Source organism: Crinia signifera, chromosome 12, assembly GCF_055691185.1.
Source record: "Crinia signifera chromosome 12, ASM5569118v1, whole genome shotgun sequence".
Classification (NCBI taxonomy): domain Eukaryota; kingdom Metazoa; phylum Chordata; class Amphibia; order Anura; family Myobatrachidae; genus Crinia; species Crinia signifera.
This window is the reverse complement of record NC_139228.1, coordinates 50,209,293-50,227,093: the sequence shown is the minus strand read 5'-3', so window position 1 is coordinate 50,227,093 and position 17,801 is coordinate 50,209,293. Positions and strand designations below refer to the sequence as shown.

The 17,801-nt window shown below is 48.2% G+C and overlaps 1 protein-coding gene across 4 annotated transcripts in view; it reads right to left on the bottom strand.

The window, feature by feature from the left end:
- The window catches only part of PPP2R5C (protein phosphatase 2 regulatory subunit B'gamma), a 90,826-nt gene that overhangs the window by 53,087 nt on the left and 19,938 nt on the right, over positions 1-17,801 (bottom strand). The gene's annotated exons all lie outside the window — the stretch shown is intronic.

The following is a 17,801-nucleotide window of genomic DNA, read 5'->3' as shown; positions in this document are numbered from 1 at the left end:
GTGCAAGAATTTGGGGGGAGAAAGTGTGCCAGCATATGGGGAGGGGGAGAGTGTGCCAGCGTACGGGGAGAGAAAGTGTCAGATAGGGAGGGGGTATGGGGAGTGTGGGGGGAGGGAGATAGTGGTCAGTCTATGGGGAGGGGGGTGAGTGCCAGTGTATGAGGAGGAGGTAGAGAGAGTGTGACAGTGTATGGAGGGGGTGTTGTGAAAGTGTGCCAGTACATGTGGGGAGAGAAAGTGTGCCAGTGTATGGGGGGAGAGAGTATGCCAGTGTATGGGGAGGTGAGAGAGAAAGTGTGCAAGTGCATGGGGAATTGGTGGGGAGGAGAGAGTGTGCCAGTGTATGGGGAGGGGGGAGAAAGCGTGCCAGTGTATGGGGGGGATGTGCCAGTGTATGGGGTTGCGGGGGGGAGGGGTGGAGAGAAAGTGTGCCAGTGTATGGGGGGGAAGAGAATGTGTGCCAGCGCATGAAGGCAGGGGGGGGGGGGGGGGGGAGAGAAACAAATTGTGCAGATGTATGGGGGGGGAGAGGGTGTGCCAGCCCATGGGGGGGTGGGAATAAAGTGTCAGTGTATGGAGGAAGGGGGAGAGTGTGCAAGTGTATGGGGAGGTGAGAGAGAACGTGTGAAAGTGCATGGGGAGATGGGAGAAAACGTGCCAGTGTATGGGGGGGGGGGATGTGGCAATGTATGGGGTTGCGGGGAGGGGAGTGTGCCAGTGTATATGGGGAGGGGAGAAAAAGTGTGCCAGTGTATATGGGGGGTGGAGAGAAAGTGTGCCAGCGTATGGGGGGGGGGGGATAGTGTGCCAGCGCATGGGTGGGAGAGAAAGTGTGCCAGCATATGGGGGGGGGGGGGGGGGATAGTGTGCCAGCGCATGGGTGGGAGAGAAAGTGTGCCAGTGTATGGGGGGGGGAAGTGTATGGGGAGAGAGGAAGAGTGTGCAAGAGTATGGGGAGGGGAGAGAAAAAGTGTGCAAATGCATGTATGGGGGAATCGGGGGGAGTGAAAGTGTACCAGTGCATATGGGGGGGGGGGGGAGAGAATGTGTGCCAGTGTATGGGGGGAAGAGAAAGTGAGCCAGTGTATGGCAGGGGGTTGGAAACAAAGTGTGCAGGTGTATGGGGGGGGAAAGGTGTGTCAGCGCATGGGGGGGGATAAAGTGTGTCAGTGTATGGAGGAAGGGGGGAGGATGTGCAAGTGTATGGAGAGGGGAGCGAGAAAGTGTGCAAGTGCATGGGGGGATTGGTGGTGAGGAGAGTGTGCCAGTGTATGGAGGGGAGAGAAAGTGTGCCAGTGTATGGGGGAGGGAGAAAGTGTGCCAGTGTTTGGCAGGGGGGGAGAAAGTGTGCCAGTGTATGGCTGGGAGGGATAAAGTGTGCTAGTGTATGGTGATACAGTGTGTGCCAGTGATTGTCTGGGGGGTTGGAGGAAGGAAGTGGGTCCCCCCCACCACTGTTCCATGTAAGTCCCCCCCCCCCACCCCTGTCCTATGCAAGTCACCCCCCCATTATCCCATGTACGTCACCCCCCCCCCCTTACCATCCGTTTAAATGCAACCAGCCAATAACATACTACTAGTTACCAGCCTGTGAAAATGACAGACAACAGCAGTTATATCAGCGCCGGTGACTGCAACAGCAACACTTAAATCGCTCAGTTAGGTGACACCGAGTGGCTGCTCAAGTGCAAAACACACATAGAGGTGAGGAGCAACGTTAGCCTTTTATATATAGGATCAGCGGTGGCTCCCCGAGACAGGTACCAGCCCCAGAAGGCAGCAGGACCAGTGGAACACAACTGCACATAGCAATACACTCGCCTTCTATGGACTGCACCCTACAGAACAAGCTAGGACTGCAGGCAGGAAGCCAGCTCTCTGCCTTTCAAAGCCTGAACTGGCAGTCCCTGAGGGAAGGGACACCTGCCAATGGTAGTACCTGTAGTGTCTGACTGACAGCTAGGACTGCCAGTCACAGTGTGGCCAGTGCAGTCTCATGGACCAGAGGCAGTTGAAACAAAATCATAAATGCTGCGGCACGCGTCCCCCAATGATAATGATCAGGGGTAACTGAATACCAGCCTCGGGCTGATATATCAGGTGAAATCAGAGGTGTTTGACATGTGATCCTATTTATCTTATGTGCAGCACAGAAGATGAATCAGTGGTGCCCACGATATAACGCATCCGACCTTCCTTGATTTATCACATTTAAAAAAATGGCACATGAAGTCCCAAGTCACATGGAGCCATCCTGGGGAGCTCAATGAAAAACAGGTCCGATTTGTCCCTCAGACAAGTCGGATCAGTGTATGGGGGCCCACAGGGGCCTATTTACTACTAGAACGCATATGCAATGGTGGGATATACCACCCAGTGATCATTTCTCCTGTATGTATGTCCCTCAGACAAGTTGTACCTATGCATGGGGTCATTAGAGTGGAATGCACACCTGAAAACACTACTGATCAGTATACAGTATGTATACAGTTTATGCAATCCTGACTATGAGGGGGTCAGACTGGGAAACATCAGACCTTGTTGCAGCAATAAGAGCAGACCATGGCGGTTATTTTGGTTGACCCGCAAAGCTGTGAAATTCGCAGCTTTGTGGGTCCTCTAAACCTAGATTGCACCCGTGTGCATGCGAATGGACGTTTTGCATAAACATCCATGTGCAGCTTAAACGGGGCAGAAATCATCTGATGGTTGCCGATTATTGAATGATTTCTACAGCGCCTGCAGATCTAAGACACTTCTCTGGTGTCTCACATCACAGCGCCCTGTATGGGGAAGAGCGTGCCAGTGATTGTCTGGGGGGTTGGAGGGAGAAAGTGGATCCCCCCACCACTATCCCATGTAATTCTCCCCCCACCGCTTTTCCATGCAAGTCCCCCCCACCCCTGTCTTATGCAAGTCACCACTCCCCATACACTGCATATTACAGTATGTATAAAGTTTATGCAATCCTGACTATGAGGGGGTCAGACTGGAAAACATCAGACAACGTTGCAGCAATAAGAGCAGACCATGGCGGTGATTCTGGATGACCCACAAAGCTGTGAAATTAACAGCATTGTGGGTCCTCTAAACGTCGCCCACACGCAGATTGCATGTGAATGGACGTTTTGCACATGGGGCAGAAAGCATCTGATGGCCGATTATCAAATGATTTCTACAGCGCCTGCAGATCTAAGACAGCTCTCTGGTGTCTCACATCTATGAGCGCCCTGTATGGGAAGAGCATGGTCAGCTGCCCCCCCCCCCCCCCCCCCACACACACACACACCTGCGTCACTGGGCAAATTTCCATGGTTCTGTTCCCACCCATGCACCCAAACACAGTCCGCCGCTCCACGCCCCCCCTCCCAGCAGTGCTATGTGCTTGAGTCTGGCGTATAATCAATCCGCCGTGGCTGCACACAACAAGCGGTTGCACATGTGCATCAATGTTAATGCACAGTCGCAAATATCGCTTCCCTGTGCAAACGCGCAGGAGAGCAATTAAATCAGAATCACCCCCCCCCCCCCCATAAGTGCTGCCATTTATAATCAAGAACATTCTGAATGTGGATTTCTGAACTCTTGCATGGAAGAGCACCGGCCACAAGAGGGCGTTCAGTATACCTACAAGGCGCTGCCATAGATCATACTGAGTCGGCCATATCTATGACCAAGTGGCTGTACATATAGTAATGTCACACTCTCTTCTATCCTTGTCCTTGCACAAAATGACATTGTGCATTTATCACAAGGCCAGGAATTCTGTTTTGGTCTATTGCAGACCGGAGCTCAATCAGATGTTTCATGTACACAACCATAGGGTAATGAGTGGTGAAGCTACTAGACCAGGGAGAGAATCCGGATCCCACGTAAGTGATATACCGCAACAATGGAGAAGTTCTGGAACTCCCGCAAGGCACACTGTTACCAACATTTCCGCAATTGGCGCAAATGGTCCTTTATTATCCAGAGTTGGTTACAGCGACCAGGCAGAGGTGTCTCCGATTGTACAGCAAGTCCGCATTTTGCCAAGCTAAAATTGATGCAGGGCATGCTGGCATGTTTAATTCAACAACAGCTGAAGTGCCAGGTTCCCCATCCCTGACCTAGAAGCAGAGATCCCAGCAGCTGCCGCAGTGCCACTATCGGAGGTAATATTGCCCAATTAGTGCCATGCTAGCACTAGTGCTATGTTATATTGGAGGGTGTGATAGTAGCAGGCAGGGTGTGACACACTTACAAGGTATGGTGCTGTATACCACTCACAGAACACATACAGAGAGGGGGAGGTTCTGGACAGCGCAGTCCCTGGATTATAATTATAATGTCACTGCACTAAAACCACACGGATCTTCATGTCATAGAGGCTCCGGTTCCATTTAAGGGATCAAACTGACAAACCGCTGCACCATTTGGACTGTCCGGCCTAAAATTAGTAGGTTAGTCGGGTATCGGGTCCTGCAAAATCTATATGGCATGAATCGGAACAGAAAAATACGAATGCTCTACATCCTCATCCAACATCTTATATCCGCGTTCTAGGACGTTACAAGGAATATTATGCATAAGGAAAAAGGGGAATACTGGCTCACAATTATATCGCACTAAATGCAGGTAATAGGTGTAAATATGTAAATTCCACGATGTTTACAATGGGGTGCCTAGATAAATATTATGGCAGGTGGAGGTGCTCCCCAGAGAATAAAGGTGAATAGCACTATAAGGAAAAAAGAAAAGTACTTTATTTTTTGGGGGACACAACTTAACTTTTAATTATACACAAAGAATAAAATTGACATACAGAGACACACCAATATGCTAACATGAATTAGCAAGGCAAAACTTCTAGGGTCTCACCAGTGTGCACACTCAAATTGAGGGTGTATATTGTAAACTTCATATGCATCAGTAAATATATGAAATGACACCAATTCCGTCACCAAAAGACCACACCGATTATAACGCATGTGTTTTGGTTACTCTGAAAATTTTCAGAACTATTGCACATGACCGTCAATTCTATGCAGTAGGGATATACGGGATGCAGTTTAAATCCCGGCGTTCAGAATCCCGACCGCCGAAATCCCGACACTTTCTCCCTCCGTGGGTGTCCACGACACCCCTGGAGGGAGAATAAATTAGCGTGCCGAGTGTAGCGAGGCACCGGGCCCGCTACGTGGCGAGCACACCCTCCATGTCCCCCCCTTGTCGGGATTTCGGCGTTCGGGATTTTGAACGCCGGGATCCCGACCGCTGGGATTTCATACTGAATCCGGGATATACAAATTGGATCAATCTCTTAATTTTTACAGAATTTTGGTTCCCTATAGCGGTAGTTGTGCCGTTCTAGATATAATAGAACTTGAGGCAAATTTGCAAATTTTGTTTTGACAAATATAAAATAGAGGCACAAATGATGCTTTATTATTTTGCAGATACTTCTTAAATGTCACATAGCAGCATAGATAGTGATCAGTTGTGTGCATGGATATGTGTGTGTAGGGAATATAGATTGTAAGCTCCACTGGGGGCAGGAACTGAATGTTCAAATATTCTCTGTAAAGCGCTGCGGAATTTGTATGCGCTATATAAGAAACTGTTAATAAATAAAATAATAAATAAATAAATCAGTTATCTATCATCTCAGTACACTTTGGGTTGTGCAGAATAAGGGGGGTATGCAATCTCCGTCGAGCATCTCCCGTGGGGGAGATGCTCGACGGGCCCTATTCAATGCTGTCTTCCCCGACAGCATTGAACAGGGTTTCCTGCCAGAACGAGCCCGACATCTCTAGCTGTCGGGCTCGTTATGCCGAGAACAGCCGGGAAGTGACGAGCTGCCGGCTGCATCTCGTCACTTCCCGGCCGCAACTCGCGGCCACGCCCCCTTCTCGTCCCGCTGCAGGCGGGACATTGAATCCCGCCTGCATGTTCTCGGTCGAGCTGACCGAGAACAGGACTGGGTCACGGCGGGCGAGCAAGCTCGTCTGCCGTGACCCGAAGATTGAATACCCCCCTAAATCTCAGACCTCATTTAAGTATCGTAGTAAAGGAAAGAAATGATATAATTTTTCCTATTGCAATTGTGTGGTATTGCCGTAATATATTATAACAGTTATTGTCATGATTCTTTTGTAGATATACAGTACAGATTAAACACCGATTATCCGGCATCGTCGGTTCCAGCACTGAGCCGGATTACCGAAATTGCCGGATTAACAGTGATAATATTTTAGAGCACCAAAACCCGCAGTGCGATCCCCACAGCCCGGCTCTCACCTACGCCACACCACCCGCAGTTTGTCTCCGGCTCACCACCTCCCACAGCGCTAATCGCTCCCCGCAGCACCCCCCCCCCACACAACTTGATCCCCCCTGCATCCCAATACTCTCCCACTCCCTCTCTAAACCCTCCCACTGCCCTCGCAACTACTTCTAAGATCTCCCACAGTACCCACTGTGTCTAAAAAGCAAACAATACTTACTTCCGGCAGGCACCCAATGTGTCCGGATTAAAGAAGTTTCCGGACCAATGGTTGCAGGAAAATCGGCAACATGTGAGTTCAACCCTGGTAATGACCAGGGTTGAACACGGCTGTGACCTGTGTCGAGCGCCCTGGGTCCCGTCCACAGTATGGAGGAGGCAGTGCTGTCAGCTCCAAGTGCTGCCTCCTTCCAAGCCCCCAGTGATGCACCGCCACTCAGTTCTGCCCCGTGTGACGTCACCGACCCGGCAATAAACCGGGTCAAACACAGAGCTTTCAGACCGCAAATGCTGTGTCGCTCTCAGGATGGGACCCTTGTCCTAATCCCTGGTGCGACCCGGCATTTGTGGTCTGAAAACAGTATAAATTATGCAAGTTAATTGTGCCAAAACCTCATATACAAGAATGCTATAGTCTTCATTTTAAACCTCAGCAAATGCCTATAAGTAGTGTTCATTCTAGCACCCGCCGTCTTTGAAAACCCATGCAGTTCCTCTTCCCTGTCTGGGGTGTCGCTGTCTGCTGTGGTGTTTCTGGCACAGGTCTGGTTTGCATATCAGTGTTGATATACAGACCAGCAAGCAGGAGGAGGAGTTTGCAGGTGCACACTAAATATATATGCTAGACCTTTTAATATCTTGCTATATTGCATTTGAGGTTATTAGCATAGTAATGGCCATTAGTATGGGCTTATCTACCGCATCCAGGTTACCTCAATAGGACAAGTCCCTAACACTACTCTGGGACAGGTCCAGGGCACAGGGCCCCCCAGGCCGGCCCAGCAGAACCACCCCATGGCATCACATTAGTGTGAAATTAAAGTGATAGTTAAAGGGATAGGGGAAATTATATGTGATAGGACTTACCTAGGTAAGAAGTAATAATAATCACACTAATGTGATGCAATGGGGTGGTTCTGCTGGGCCGGCCTGGGGGGCCCTGTGCCCTGGACCTGTCCCAGAGTAGTGTTAGGGACTTGTCCTATTGAGGTAACCTGGATGCGTTCGGACAAGCCCATACTAATGTCCATTACTATGCTAATAACCTCAAATGCAATATAGCAAGATATTAAAAGGTCTAGCATATATATTTAGTGTGCACCTGCAAACTCCTCCTCCTGCTTGCTGCACTACAAGTCTCAGCAGGTAGCACCTCATATGTCCAGGGTGTGCAGTTTAGGGCTCCTCCCCCTATGTACTATATATTGTGTATTCATACACACTGGAAGGAACTAGAGACGCCTTCCTCCTTAACTAGCACCCCACCCACCTGTCCCAGATTGATTTTAATTAGGTTGGAGTCCCAACATTCAAGACTGCACACCTCAGCTTGGCACTATGAGGGTAAGCAGTGGTGCAAGTAGAAAAAATGTCTTAGTGGTACTGTGGCGCGTGCCGAAAAATGGGTGTGGTTAGGGGTGTGGTCATATGACACGAGGGGGAGTGGCTACATGACAAAACTTTAGAACACGATGACATTTCTGTTTGGGCTTGTGCATTGCATCCTGAACCCAAAATGTAGGGGCCAGGATCAAAGTGTAGGAGCCAGACAAACCATAAACAGGGATATTGCACGCCGAAGGCGCGCAGCAAAAATCTACACAGGACCGCCTGTTACATGTCACACACCCATTACACCCTGGCCCCTAGACCTTTATAGGTACAGCACCATGAATCTATTTAACTTCTTGTTGTTAATGATTGCCTCCGGGTACTCCGGTTTCCTCCCACAATCCATAAATACACTGATAAGTCAATTGGCTCCCAACAAAATTAACCCTAGAATGAATGTGTGTACATGTGGTAGGGGATATAGCTTCTAAGCTGCACTGGGGCAGGTCCTGATGCGCATGTTCAACTATTCTCTGTAGAGCGCTGCGGAATGTGTGTGTGTGTGTGTGTAAAAAACTGGTAATACATAAATAAAAAAATTGTATAGCAGGCTGCCATATTTCTTTGATGAAAAGTATGACTGTCAGATTTGCCAAATTACTCTTTCACGGGATCCGGCCTTTACTTCAACATGCCAGTCAATAGGTCGACCACTACTGGTAGACATGAACAATAAGTTGACACAGACAAAAGGTCAACGCATCAATGGACAACACATGAAAATGAGTTTTCCAGAATGTTTTAATTTTTCATAATTTATTATCCATGTGTATTATTATTGGGAATGATAAAGTGCTTCCGAGCCTAGTGAAGCACATGGCCTGGCTTGCACAATGTCCTTCAATATACACAATGACAGAAAAAAAGTGAAAAAAATCATGTCAACCATGTCATGTGTGGACCATTTCCGTGTCGACCTTTTGCTTATGTCATCCTTTTTTCCCCATTGTGTCCTTGAATTGCTGACCTTTTGTCAACCTACTGTAGACACTTTCTATCTAATACATTGCTACCCTATGATCCACACACCTTGCTGAGACACAGGCTTTAATAAAAGCCCATCCTGATACAGAGTCTAAGCAAACGATAACTACAGTACTGATATTACATCTAGGTAAAACCTGATGAGCTGTCGAAACTGCACATGGTCAATCAGGGGCGTAACTAGAAAATTCAGGGCCCCATAGCAAAATCTTTGAAAGGGCCCCCCCATTACAATGCCCCTGGAGAATTAGAGGTTTCATGGAAAAGAAGGAGAATAAGAGAGAGATGGGGTGGTGTGAGAAAGGGCTGAGAGAGGGAGAGATGTTAGGATTGAGAGAGAGTGCACAAGGGAGGGAGAGAAAAAGAGAGGGGAGCGAAAGAAAGTATCATGCAGAGAGAAGGAGACAGAGACAGTGTGAAAGAGAGACATAGTTGAGGAGGGAGAGAGACAGTGTCGAGAGAGAGAGATGGGCAGAAAGAGAGAGATAGCGTCAGGGAGGGAGAGTCGGGGAGACACAGAGAGAGTATCAGTCAGGGGGCAGGCATAGACGGTCCAACGGAGTAAGATATGGAGACATACAGTAGATGGACAGACATACAAACAGATGGACAGATGGGTGGGAATGGGGTCTCACATTACATACAGTACATATACTGTCTTCCTCATACATACATACATACATACATACATACACTGCCTCCCTCATAAATACTGTACAAATATACATTCACTGCCTCCCTCATACATACATACATACATACATACATGTATCCATACAGTGTCTCCCTCATACATACATACATACATACACTGTTTCTCTCATACATACATACATACATACATACATACTGTACATACACTGTCATACATACATACATACATACATGCATCCATACTGTACATTGTCTCCATCATACATACATACACTGCCTCCCTCATAAATACTGTACAAATATACATTCACTGCCTCCCTCATACATACATACACTGTCTCCCTCATACATACATACATACATACATACATACATGTATCCATACAGTGTCTCCCTCATACATACATACATACATACACTGTTTCTCTCATACATACATACATACATACTGTACATACACTGTCATACATACATACTGTACATTGTCTCCATCATACATACATACATACATACACTGCCTCCCTCATAAATACTGTACAAATATACATTCACTGTCTCCCTCATACATACATCCATACACTGTTTCTCTCATACATACATACATACATACATACATACTGTACATACACTGTCATACATACATGCATCCATACTGTACATTGTCTCCATCATACATACATACATACACTGCCTCCCTCATAAATACTGTACAAATATACATTCACTGCCTCCCTCATACATACATACATACATACATACACTGCCTCCCTCATAAATACTGTACAAATATACATTCACTGCCTCCCTCATACATACATACATACATACATACATACATACATACACTGTCTCCCTCATACATACATACATGTATCCATACACTGTCTCCCTCATACATACATACATCCATACATACACTGTTTCTCTCATACATACATACATACTGTACATACACTGTCATACATACATACATACATGCATCCATACTGTACATTGTCTCCATCATACATACATATATTCACTGCTTCCCTGTACATGACCACCTCATATAGTGCTGCAATGTCCCCTCCCCAAGAGGCTCCATGGACAATATAACCCCACTCCCCCTCTCCCTCAAGAGGCTCCATGGCAGACTGTATCACCCCCCAGACACCACCTCCTGGTGCACTTACTGTTACCACTGCTTGGTGCTGCTAGGGGGGCGCGCAATTGTAGGTAGGAGGAGAGGCTGTAAACTGCTAGCACCGTGGCCCACGTGTGTATTTTTCTGCAGCTACTGCTGCGTGCCGTCCCCGCCGGGGGAGAGACGGGGACGCGGGGGAGCCGCTGCCTCAGCAGACAGGACAGTGCAGCTCATAGCAGCTAGTACAGTACTGCTATGCACTGATTTACCTGCGGTGCAGTGGTGGATAAAAGTCCACTTGGTGCAGGGGGTCCATTGCTGTGCTCGCTGTGCACGGGCGAGCCTGGGACGCCCGTGCTGCTTCTGTGCCTCGGCTTAAAGTCACTGCGCAAACCTGCGCATGCGCAGTTACATGCCGGGATTTTGTTGTGGCGGTACGGGGTACCGGCGCAATATGTAATAGCGGTACGCCGTACCACCCCGTACCGCCACACTTTCACCCCTGGTTGCTCCCTAAATTGATGTATCTCTTCGGAGCCATCCCACGTTCTATACCCTAATCCCTTAGTCTTACTCAGGTGTTCTCACGGTATATTTGGAAGGGCTCTAAGCCCCGCATCGCTAAACACATTTTAGTACTGCCGAAACACTCCGGAGGTGTAGCTTATCCCGACATTGACAGTTACCACTCTGCTTGCATCCTTAGTTAGGCACGGGATTGGTTTTCCGTTGAATCTCCCAAACCCTGGGTCCTTATAGAAAGATCCTTTGTAGAAAAGTACAACCTTACTGACTTATTGTTACTCCCCAAGCAGGCTGTCCCATCATGGGAGGGCCCTGGAGCTGCAATCAAGGCTACTTTGCGTGCCTGGCATACTGTAATTTCAGCAGACCCTGACGTGTCCCTACCGGCCCCCAGCCTTCCTATTAAAACTCTTGCAAACCTCATCCCCGATCTCCGATTAGAACCCTGGATGGAGAAAGGCATTACTTATCTGAGGGATATCTTTGGTACAGACTCCTTACTTCCCTTCTCCCAACTACAGTCTCAATTTGGTATCCCTAAAGGTGATTTTTTTAAAATATCTATAAATACGCCATAGGCCATCCGCTTATATGGTTAAACCATCTACTATTCTATGTCTACCTGCTGTTATGCATTTTAGGTTGACCTCCCCTAATCACAGAGGTGGTATATCTCGGTGGTACCAGCACATTGTCTTATTGGGTAAGAAGGGTAAATTATCATCTTAATCTAAATGGGAAAGAGATCTGTCTAGAGTGTTTCAGGATACTGAGTGGGATTCTATCTCCATATCCTGTCTTTAGGTTTCGAAATGCCTCCAACACTGTGAAATGTTTTATAAGTTATGCCATAGGGCCTACTTTACCCCACAGCGGCTGCAACACCCCTCTGAGCTGCACAACACCCCTCTGTGCTGCACAACACCCCTCTGTGCTGCACAACACCCCTCTGTGCTGCACAACACCCCTCTGCGCTGCACAACACCCCTCTGTGCTGCACAACACCCCTCTGCGCTGCACAACACCCCTCTGCGCTGCACAACACCCCTCTGCGCTGCACAACACCCCTCTGCGCTGCACAACACCCCTCTGCGCTGCACAACACCCCTCTTCACTGCACTGCACAACACCCCTCTTCACTGCACAACACCCCTCTTCACTGCACAACACCCCTCTGAGCTGCACAACACCCCTCTGCGCTGCACAACACCCCTCTGCGCTGCACAACACCCCTCTGCGCTGCACAACACCCCTCTGCGCTGCACAACACCCCTCTTCACTGCACTGCACAACACCCCTCTTCACTGCACAACACCCCTCTGAGTTGCACAACACCCCTCTGCACTGCACAGCACCCCTCTGCACTGCACAGCACCCCTCTGCACAACACGACCAGACCCTTGTGCACAGCTTGTGGAAGCGTGTGTGAAATGGCGCTGAATTCTCGGGACGCTGAGCCTTTAAAGACTCTGGGTCTCACGAGAATCTGATGCGAGATTACCGCATTTGGCCTCACTCGCACTTCCGTACAAAGCCGGAAACTGACGAGCGCGGCGAGATTATTGTGTTTACATAGCATTGCCTACCATAGGATTGTGTGGTGCTTGTCAGACCTGGTGCAATGGACTGTACCTGTCGGGATCCTTCTATACTGTATTGTGATTGATTGGTATACTTTCAGAATATGAATGCAACGCTGGCATTTTTCCAAGTACATCATGATATATGTGTGCACCATTGAGGAGATATTGATGGGGTCCTGACATAGGACCCGGATATTCGCCACCGGAGCCATGGCCGTGCGTTGCTATGTCCATGTCTTTTGCGTTCCCGAAACTGGAATTTATGCCGTATCCCCTCTGGTAGTGGGAGCAGCGCTGGAGAGACCTTGATGCGCTCCGTTCTTGTTTTCCCATTGAGCGAAGGACTATGGGGCAGATTTATTAAGCTTGGAGAAGAGATAAACTGGAGATAAAGCGGAGAAAAGGTAAAAGGAGATAAAGCACCAGACAATCAGCTCCCAACTGTCTTTTTCAAACACAGCTGATTGGCTGGTGCTTTATCTCCTTTTACCTTTTCTCCGCTTTATCTCCAGTTTATCTCTTCTCCAAGCTTAATAAATCTGCCCCTATGTGTTGTGTGATTACTGCATGTTTTTAATAAAGATATTCGGTACTCACATTGCATGCGGGCGTATGGCATGCGATGCGATTTTTAATTGTATAAGCACCCTAATGGGTGCTTAAAATGTAAAATGCACCCCCACGCCACCCCCAGTGTGGCGAGCGCGTTAGGGGCGTCGGTACGCATTGTCCAACCTTTTCATACCCCCACTATCCACATCGGCGTGGAGTTGATTTAAAATAGTGTGGCGAGCGCAGCGAGCCACCGAGCCCAAAGCGTGGCGAGGAGAACACGTACCACTGCGCTCGCCACGCTTCGGGTTCGCGTTGATAGTACGGGTGGCGTGGGGGTGCTTTTAACATTGTAAGCACCTATTACGGTGCTTATACAATTATTTATCTTATAGGGGGCACATTTAACATTGAAAGCACCCATTAGGGTGCTTATACAATTTAAAATCTTATAACATCGGCTAACATCGCATCACATACCATCGTATGCCTTATGGTATGTTATGCGATGGGCGCCGTGCTAGGAAACAAGTACCAGATACTCTCTTTTGGATGTTTGTCAGCGGTGGCCAGGAAGCGGAAGTGCGTTCACTGACCCGGAAGCATGCCGCTGTAAATTCGTGCTAGTACCTGAGATTACATCTGAGAGACATGTAAGTCTAACTGCGCTGATTTTGGCGGGCACCAGGCAGCAGTTTGTCAGTCATATTTGTGCTCTGAATAAGGTAGTCATACCAAATGAAACAGGCTGTTGAGCAATGCTGTCAGATGTACTACCTTGTGTTATCTGCAAATGATACGTAAAGCTGTGGCCTGTTTTTTCACCATTATTCTGCCATGTGTAATACGATTTTGGATGCATTAATAACTTGTATTTCCAGCTATCTCCATGCCACCCAACATGACCCATTCCAGGAGGGACAAAATTCTCTGCTCCTGGACATCCTTGCCAGTTGCAGAGGTGGGACTGCACCACTGTCGCAAATTCAAATAGGGGAGCTACACCTGCCAGAGAGTCCGGACTGTGGTGTTTGGTGTGCCAGTTGGTGTGGCTCCCCTATCTGAATTTTGGACAGTGCTGCAGCCCTACCTCTGCAACTGCCACTGGCATGGATGTCCAGAAACAGAGCATCTTGTCTCTCCTGGAATTAGTCATGTTGGGAGGTGTGTATCTCTTAGATTATTCAAGTATCCTATCTACTTTTCTAATATTTACTGAAAAATATATCCCTTCCCTATAGGACTCTAAATAAGGTGGTAATGTATTATACATTTCACCATTTTTCATCACTGTTTGAATTGTCTAGATGTCTTGAGTAGCTCATCAGCATAAATAACGCATCACAATCAGCATGTGATGTCACAATGCCCAGTGTAAGCAGAGAACACCTCTGACCAACCATTTGGAATCATTTGCTGCCTTGGACTGACCCAGGAAGCATCATTCACAACGTGCTGGAAACAGACTGTTATTATTGGATTATTATTGGCAATCAGAACCACCACAGACCACAACCAGTGTCATAAAGAACAGGACACGGAATAACAATGTGGAATTGCCTGTCATTCCCGTGCTGCCGGAAGGTGAACCATCCAGATGAAGAATCATCAATAGGTGCCCAGCGCACGGCTACCCAGAACAACAACACTGGAGAATCTACTGAGAGACGCTCACTGATTGGGCGCTTCAGAAATTTTATTACTAAAAGAAGAAGACAGCGCATAAATGGCCAGGTCGATATTAGCCATCTCGTGCATGAGAGCCTGAAGACTTCCCTGTCATGTGTGGACTTAACAACCCACACACAGGTCTCACAGGATACCTTGGCCAAGAAGCCGGACATTGAGCCTGCTGAGGAAGAGCAAGACCTCTCACCACCTAAAGCCAGGACGGTGCAGGCATCCACCAGCGAGCTGCTGGCCTGTCTTATGGCGTTCCTCCATCGCAGGTGCAAGCAGCCGGTGTCACCAATGCACATTGCTGAATGGATTGTTACGGTAGACAGATCTCTCACTGGAACATGGCAGCCCTTTGGCTTCCTCACACCGGTCAACTTAATGTTTCTGTACATGCTCTGCCGTGAAGTGATTGCATCAGAGCTGGACACCAAGCGGGAACTATTGGAAATACTGTCAACCTGTCTGTACATATCGTATTCATACATGGGCAGTCAACTAAACTGCCCAGTGAAGAATTTCATAGTCGACAGCTCGAGGGAAGTCTTCTGGAACCGTGTACTCTCTATTCTCAACCTAATGAGTGCAAAGATGCTCCGCTTCCATATGGATCCAAAATATTTCATCCAGATCTTGGAGGATCTTAAAGCTGAAATTCTGTTGCAATGAATTAGAGCAACAGCTCTGGCTTGGGAACCAAAAAGAGACCCACACACAGGCTTGGGAACCAAAGACAAAGAGACCCACATACAGGCTTGGGAACCGAAGACAAAGAGACCCACACGCAGGCTTGGGAACCAAAGACAAAGAGACCCACACGCAGGCTTGGGAACCATAGACAAAGAGACCCACACGCAGGCTTGGGAACCATAGACAAAGAGACCCACACGCAGGCTTGGGAACCAAAAAGAGACCCACACACAGGCTTGGGAACCAAAGACAAAGAGACCCACATACAGGCTTGGGAACCGAAGACAAAGAGACCCAAACACAGGCTTGGGAACCAAAGACAAAGAGACCCACATACAGGCTTGGGAACCGAAGACAAAGAGACCCAAACACAGGCTTGGGAACCAAAGACAAAGAGGCCCACATACAGGCTTGGGAACCGAAGACAAAGAGACCCACACGCAGGCTTGGGAACCAAAGACAAAGAGACCCACACGCAGGCTTGGGAACCAAAGACAAAGAGACCCACACGCAGGCTTGGGAACCATAGACAAAGAGACCCACACACAGGCTTGGGAACCAAAAAGAGACCCACACACAGGCTTGGGAACCAAAGACAAAGAGACCCACATACAGGCTTGGGAACCGAAGACAAAGAGACCCAAACACAGGCTTGGCAACCAAAGACAAAGAGACCCACATACAGGCTTGGGAACCGAAGACAAAGAGACCCACACACAGGCTTGGGAACCGAAGACAAAGAGACCCACACACAGGCTTGGGAACCAAAGACAAAGAGACCCACACACAGGCTTGGGAACCGAAGACAAAGAGACCCACACACAGGCTTGGGAACCAAAGACAAAGAGACCCACACACAGGCTTGGGAACCGAAGACAAAGAGACCCACACACAGGCTTGGGAACCAAAGACAAAGAGACCCACACACAGGCTTGGGAACCGAAGACAAAGAGACCCACACACAGGCTTGGGAACCGAAGACAAAGAGACCCACAAAGAGACCCACACACAGGCTTGGGAACCTGAGACAAAGAGACCCACACGCAGGCTTGGGAACCAAAGACAAAGAGACCCACATACAGGCTTGGGAACCTGAGACAAAGAGACCCACACGCAGGCTTGGGAACCTGAGACAAAGAGACCCATCCCACCCCCCTCCCCTCCCACATAAAACATAAATAAAAATAATATAAACAATAAATTGTAATAAGGAATATGTTGTTTTTTTTTAATTACTAGTGCACTAGACTTAAAAATGCAACCTTTTCAGTTCCTGGTAAAGCCTGAATTAGGATGTTTGGATCTGTCCGTTCCTATTATGCCCTGTGTGTCACTCCAAAGGATAAATAAGAGTGGTATTTTAATTAACGTTCATGGTACTTGTGTATTATCACGGCGCCCAAAATTTCCATCGTACAACATCGTTTTGGTCGCATCGCATGCGATGAGATGTTATGTGACCCGATTTTTAATTGTACAGGCACCCTGATGGGTGATTACTATGTTAAATGCCCCCATGTAATCCGCGTCCCCTCGCTGCGCTTGCCACGCTTCGGGCTCGGTGGCTCGCCACACTATATAAAATCAACTCCACGCTGACGAGGATAGTGGGGGTATGAAAAGGTGCCACGCTTCGGGTTGGCGTTGATAGTGGGGGTGGCGTTAACAATGGGGATGCATTTAACATAGTAATCCCCCATCAGGGTGCTTGTATAATTTAACATTGCATCCCATCGCATGCATTTTAATGGCATGCGATATTTTATTGTACACTATTGCTCTTTGGACCCGAAAATCGGGTCCCATCGCATCCAATCGCATACCTTAATTAGTGGTATGCGATGCGATGGGCGCCGTGATAATACACAAGTACCCCGTTCACTTCTATGGGCACAGTCACCCACTGTTGTTTGCCTCCTGGGCAGGTGTTTTTGGCTGGTCCATGAAAGGGTCCAATTCACCAAAAGGAGGATAGCTGGTGGTGTAGGGGCTTGATGTCAAAACCTCCTGTGCTGTGGTCGGCAAGAAGAATGTAGGGCTGGTTCGGCTAGGTCCAAATACCAGCAAAAGTCAAAGAGGTAAATACCAGGACTGACGCGTTTCACCGTGTCAAACGGCTTTATCCACTCTAGAC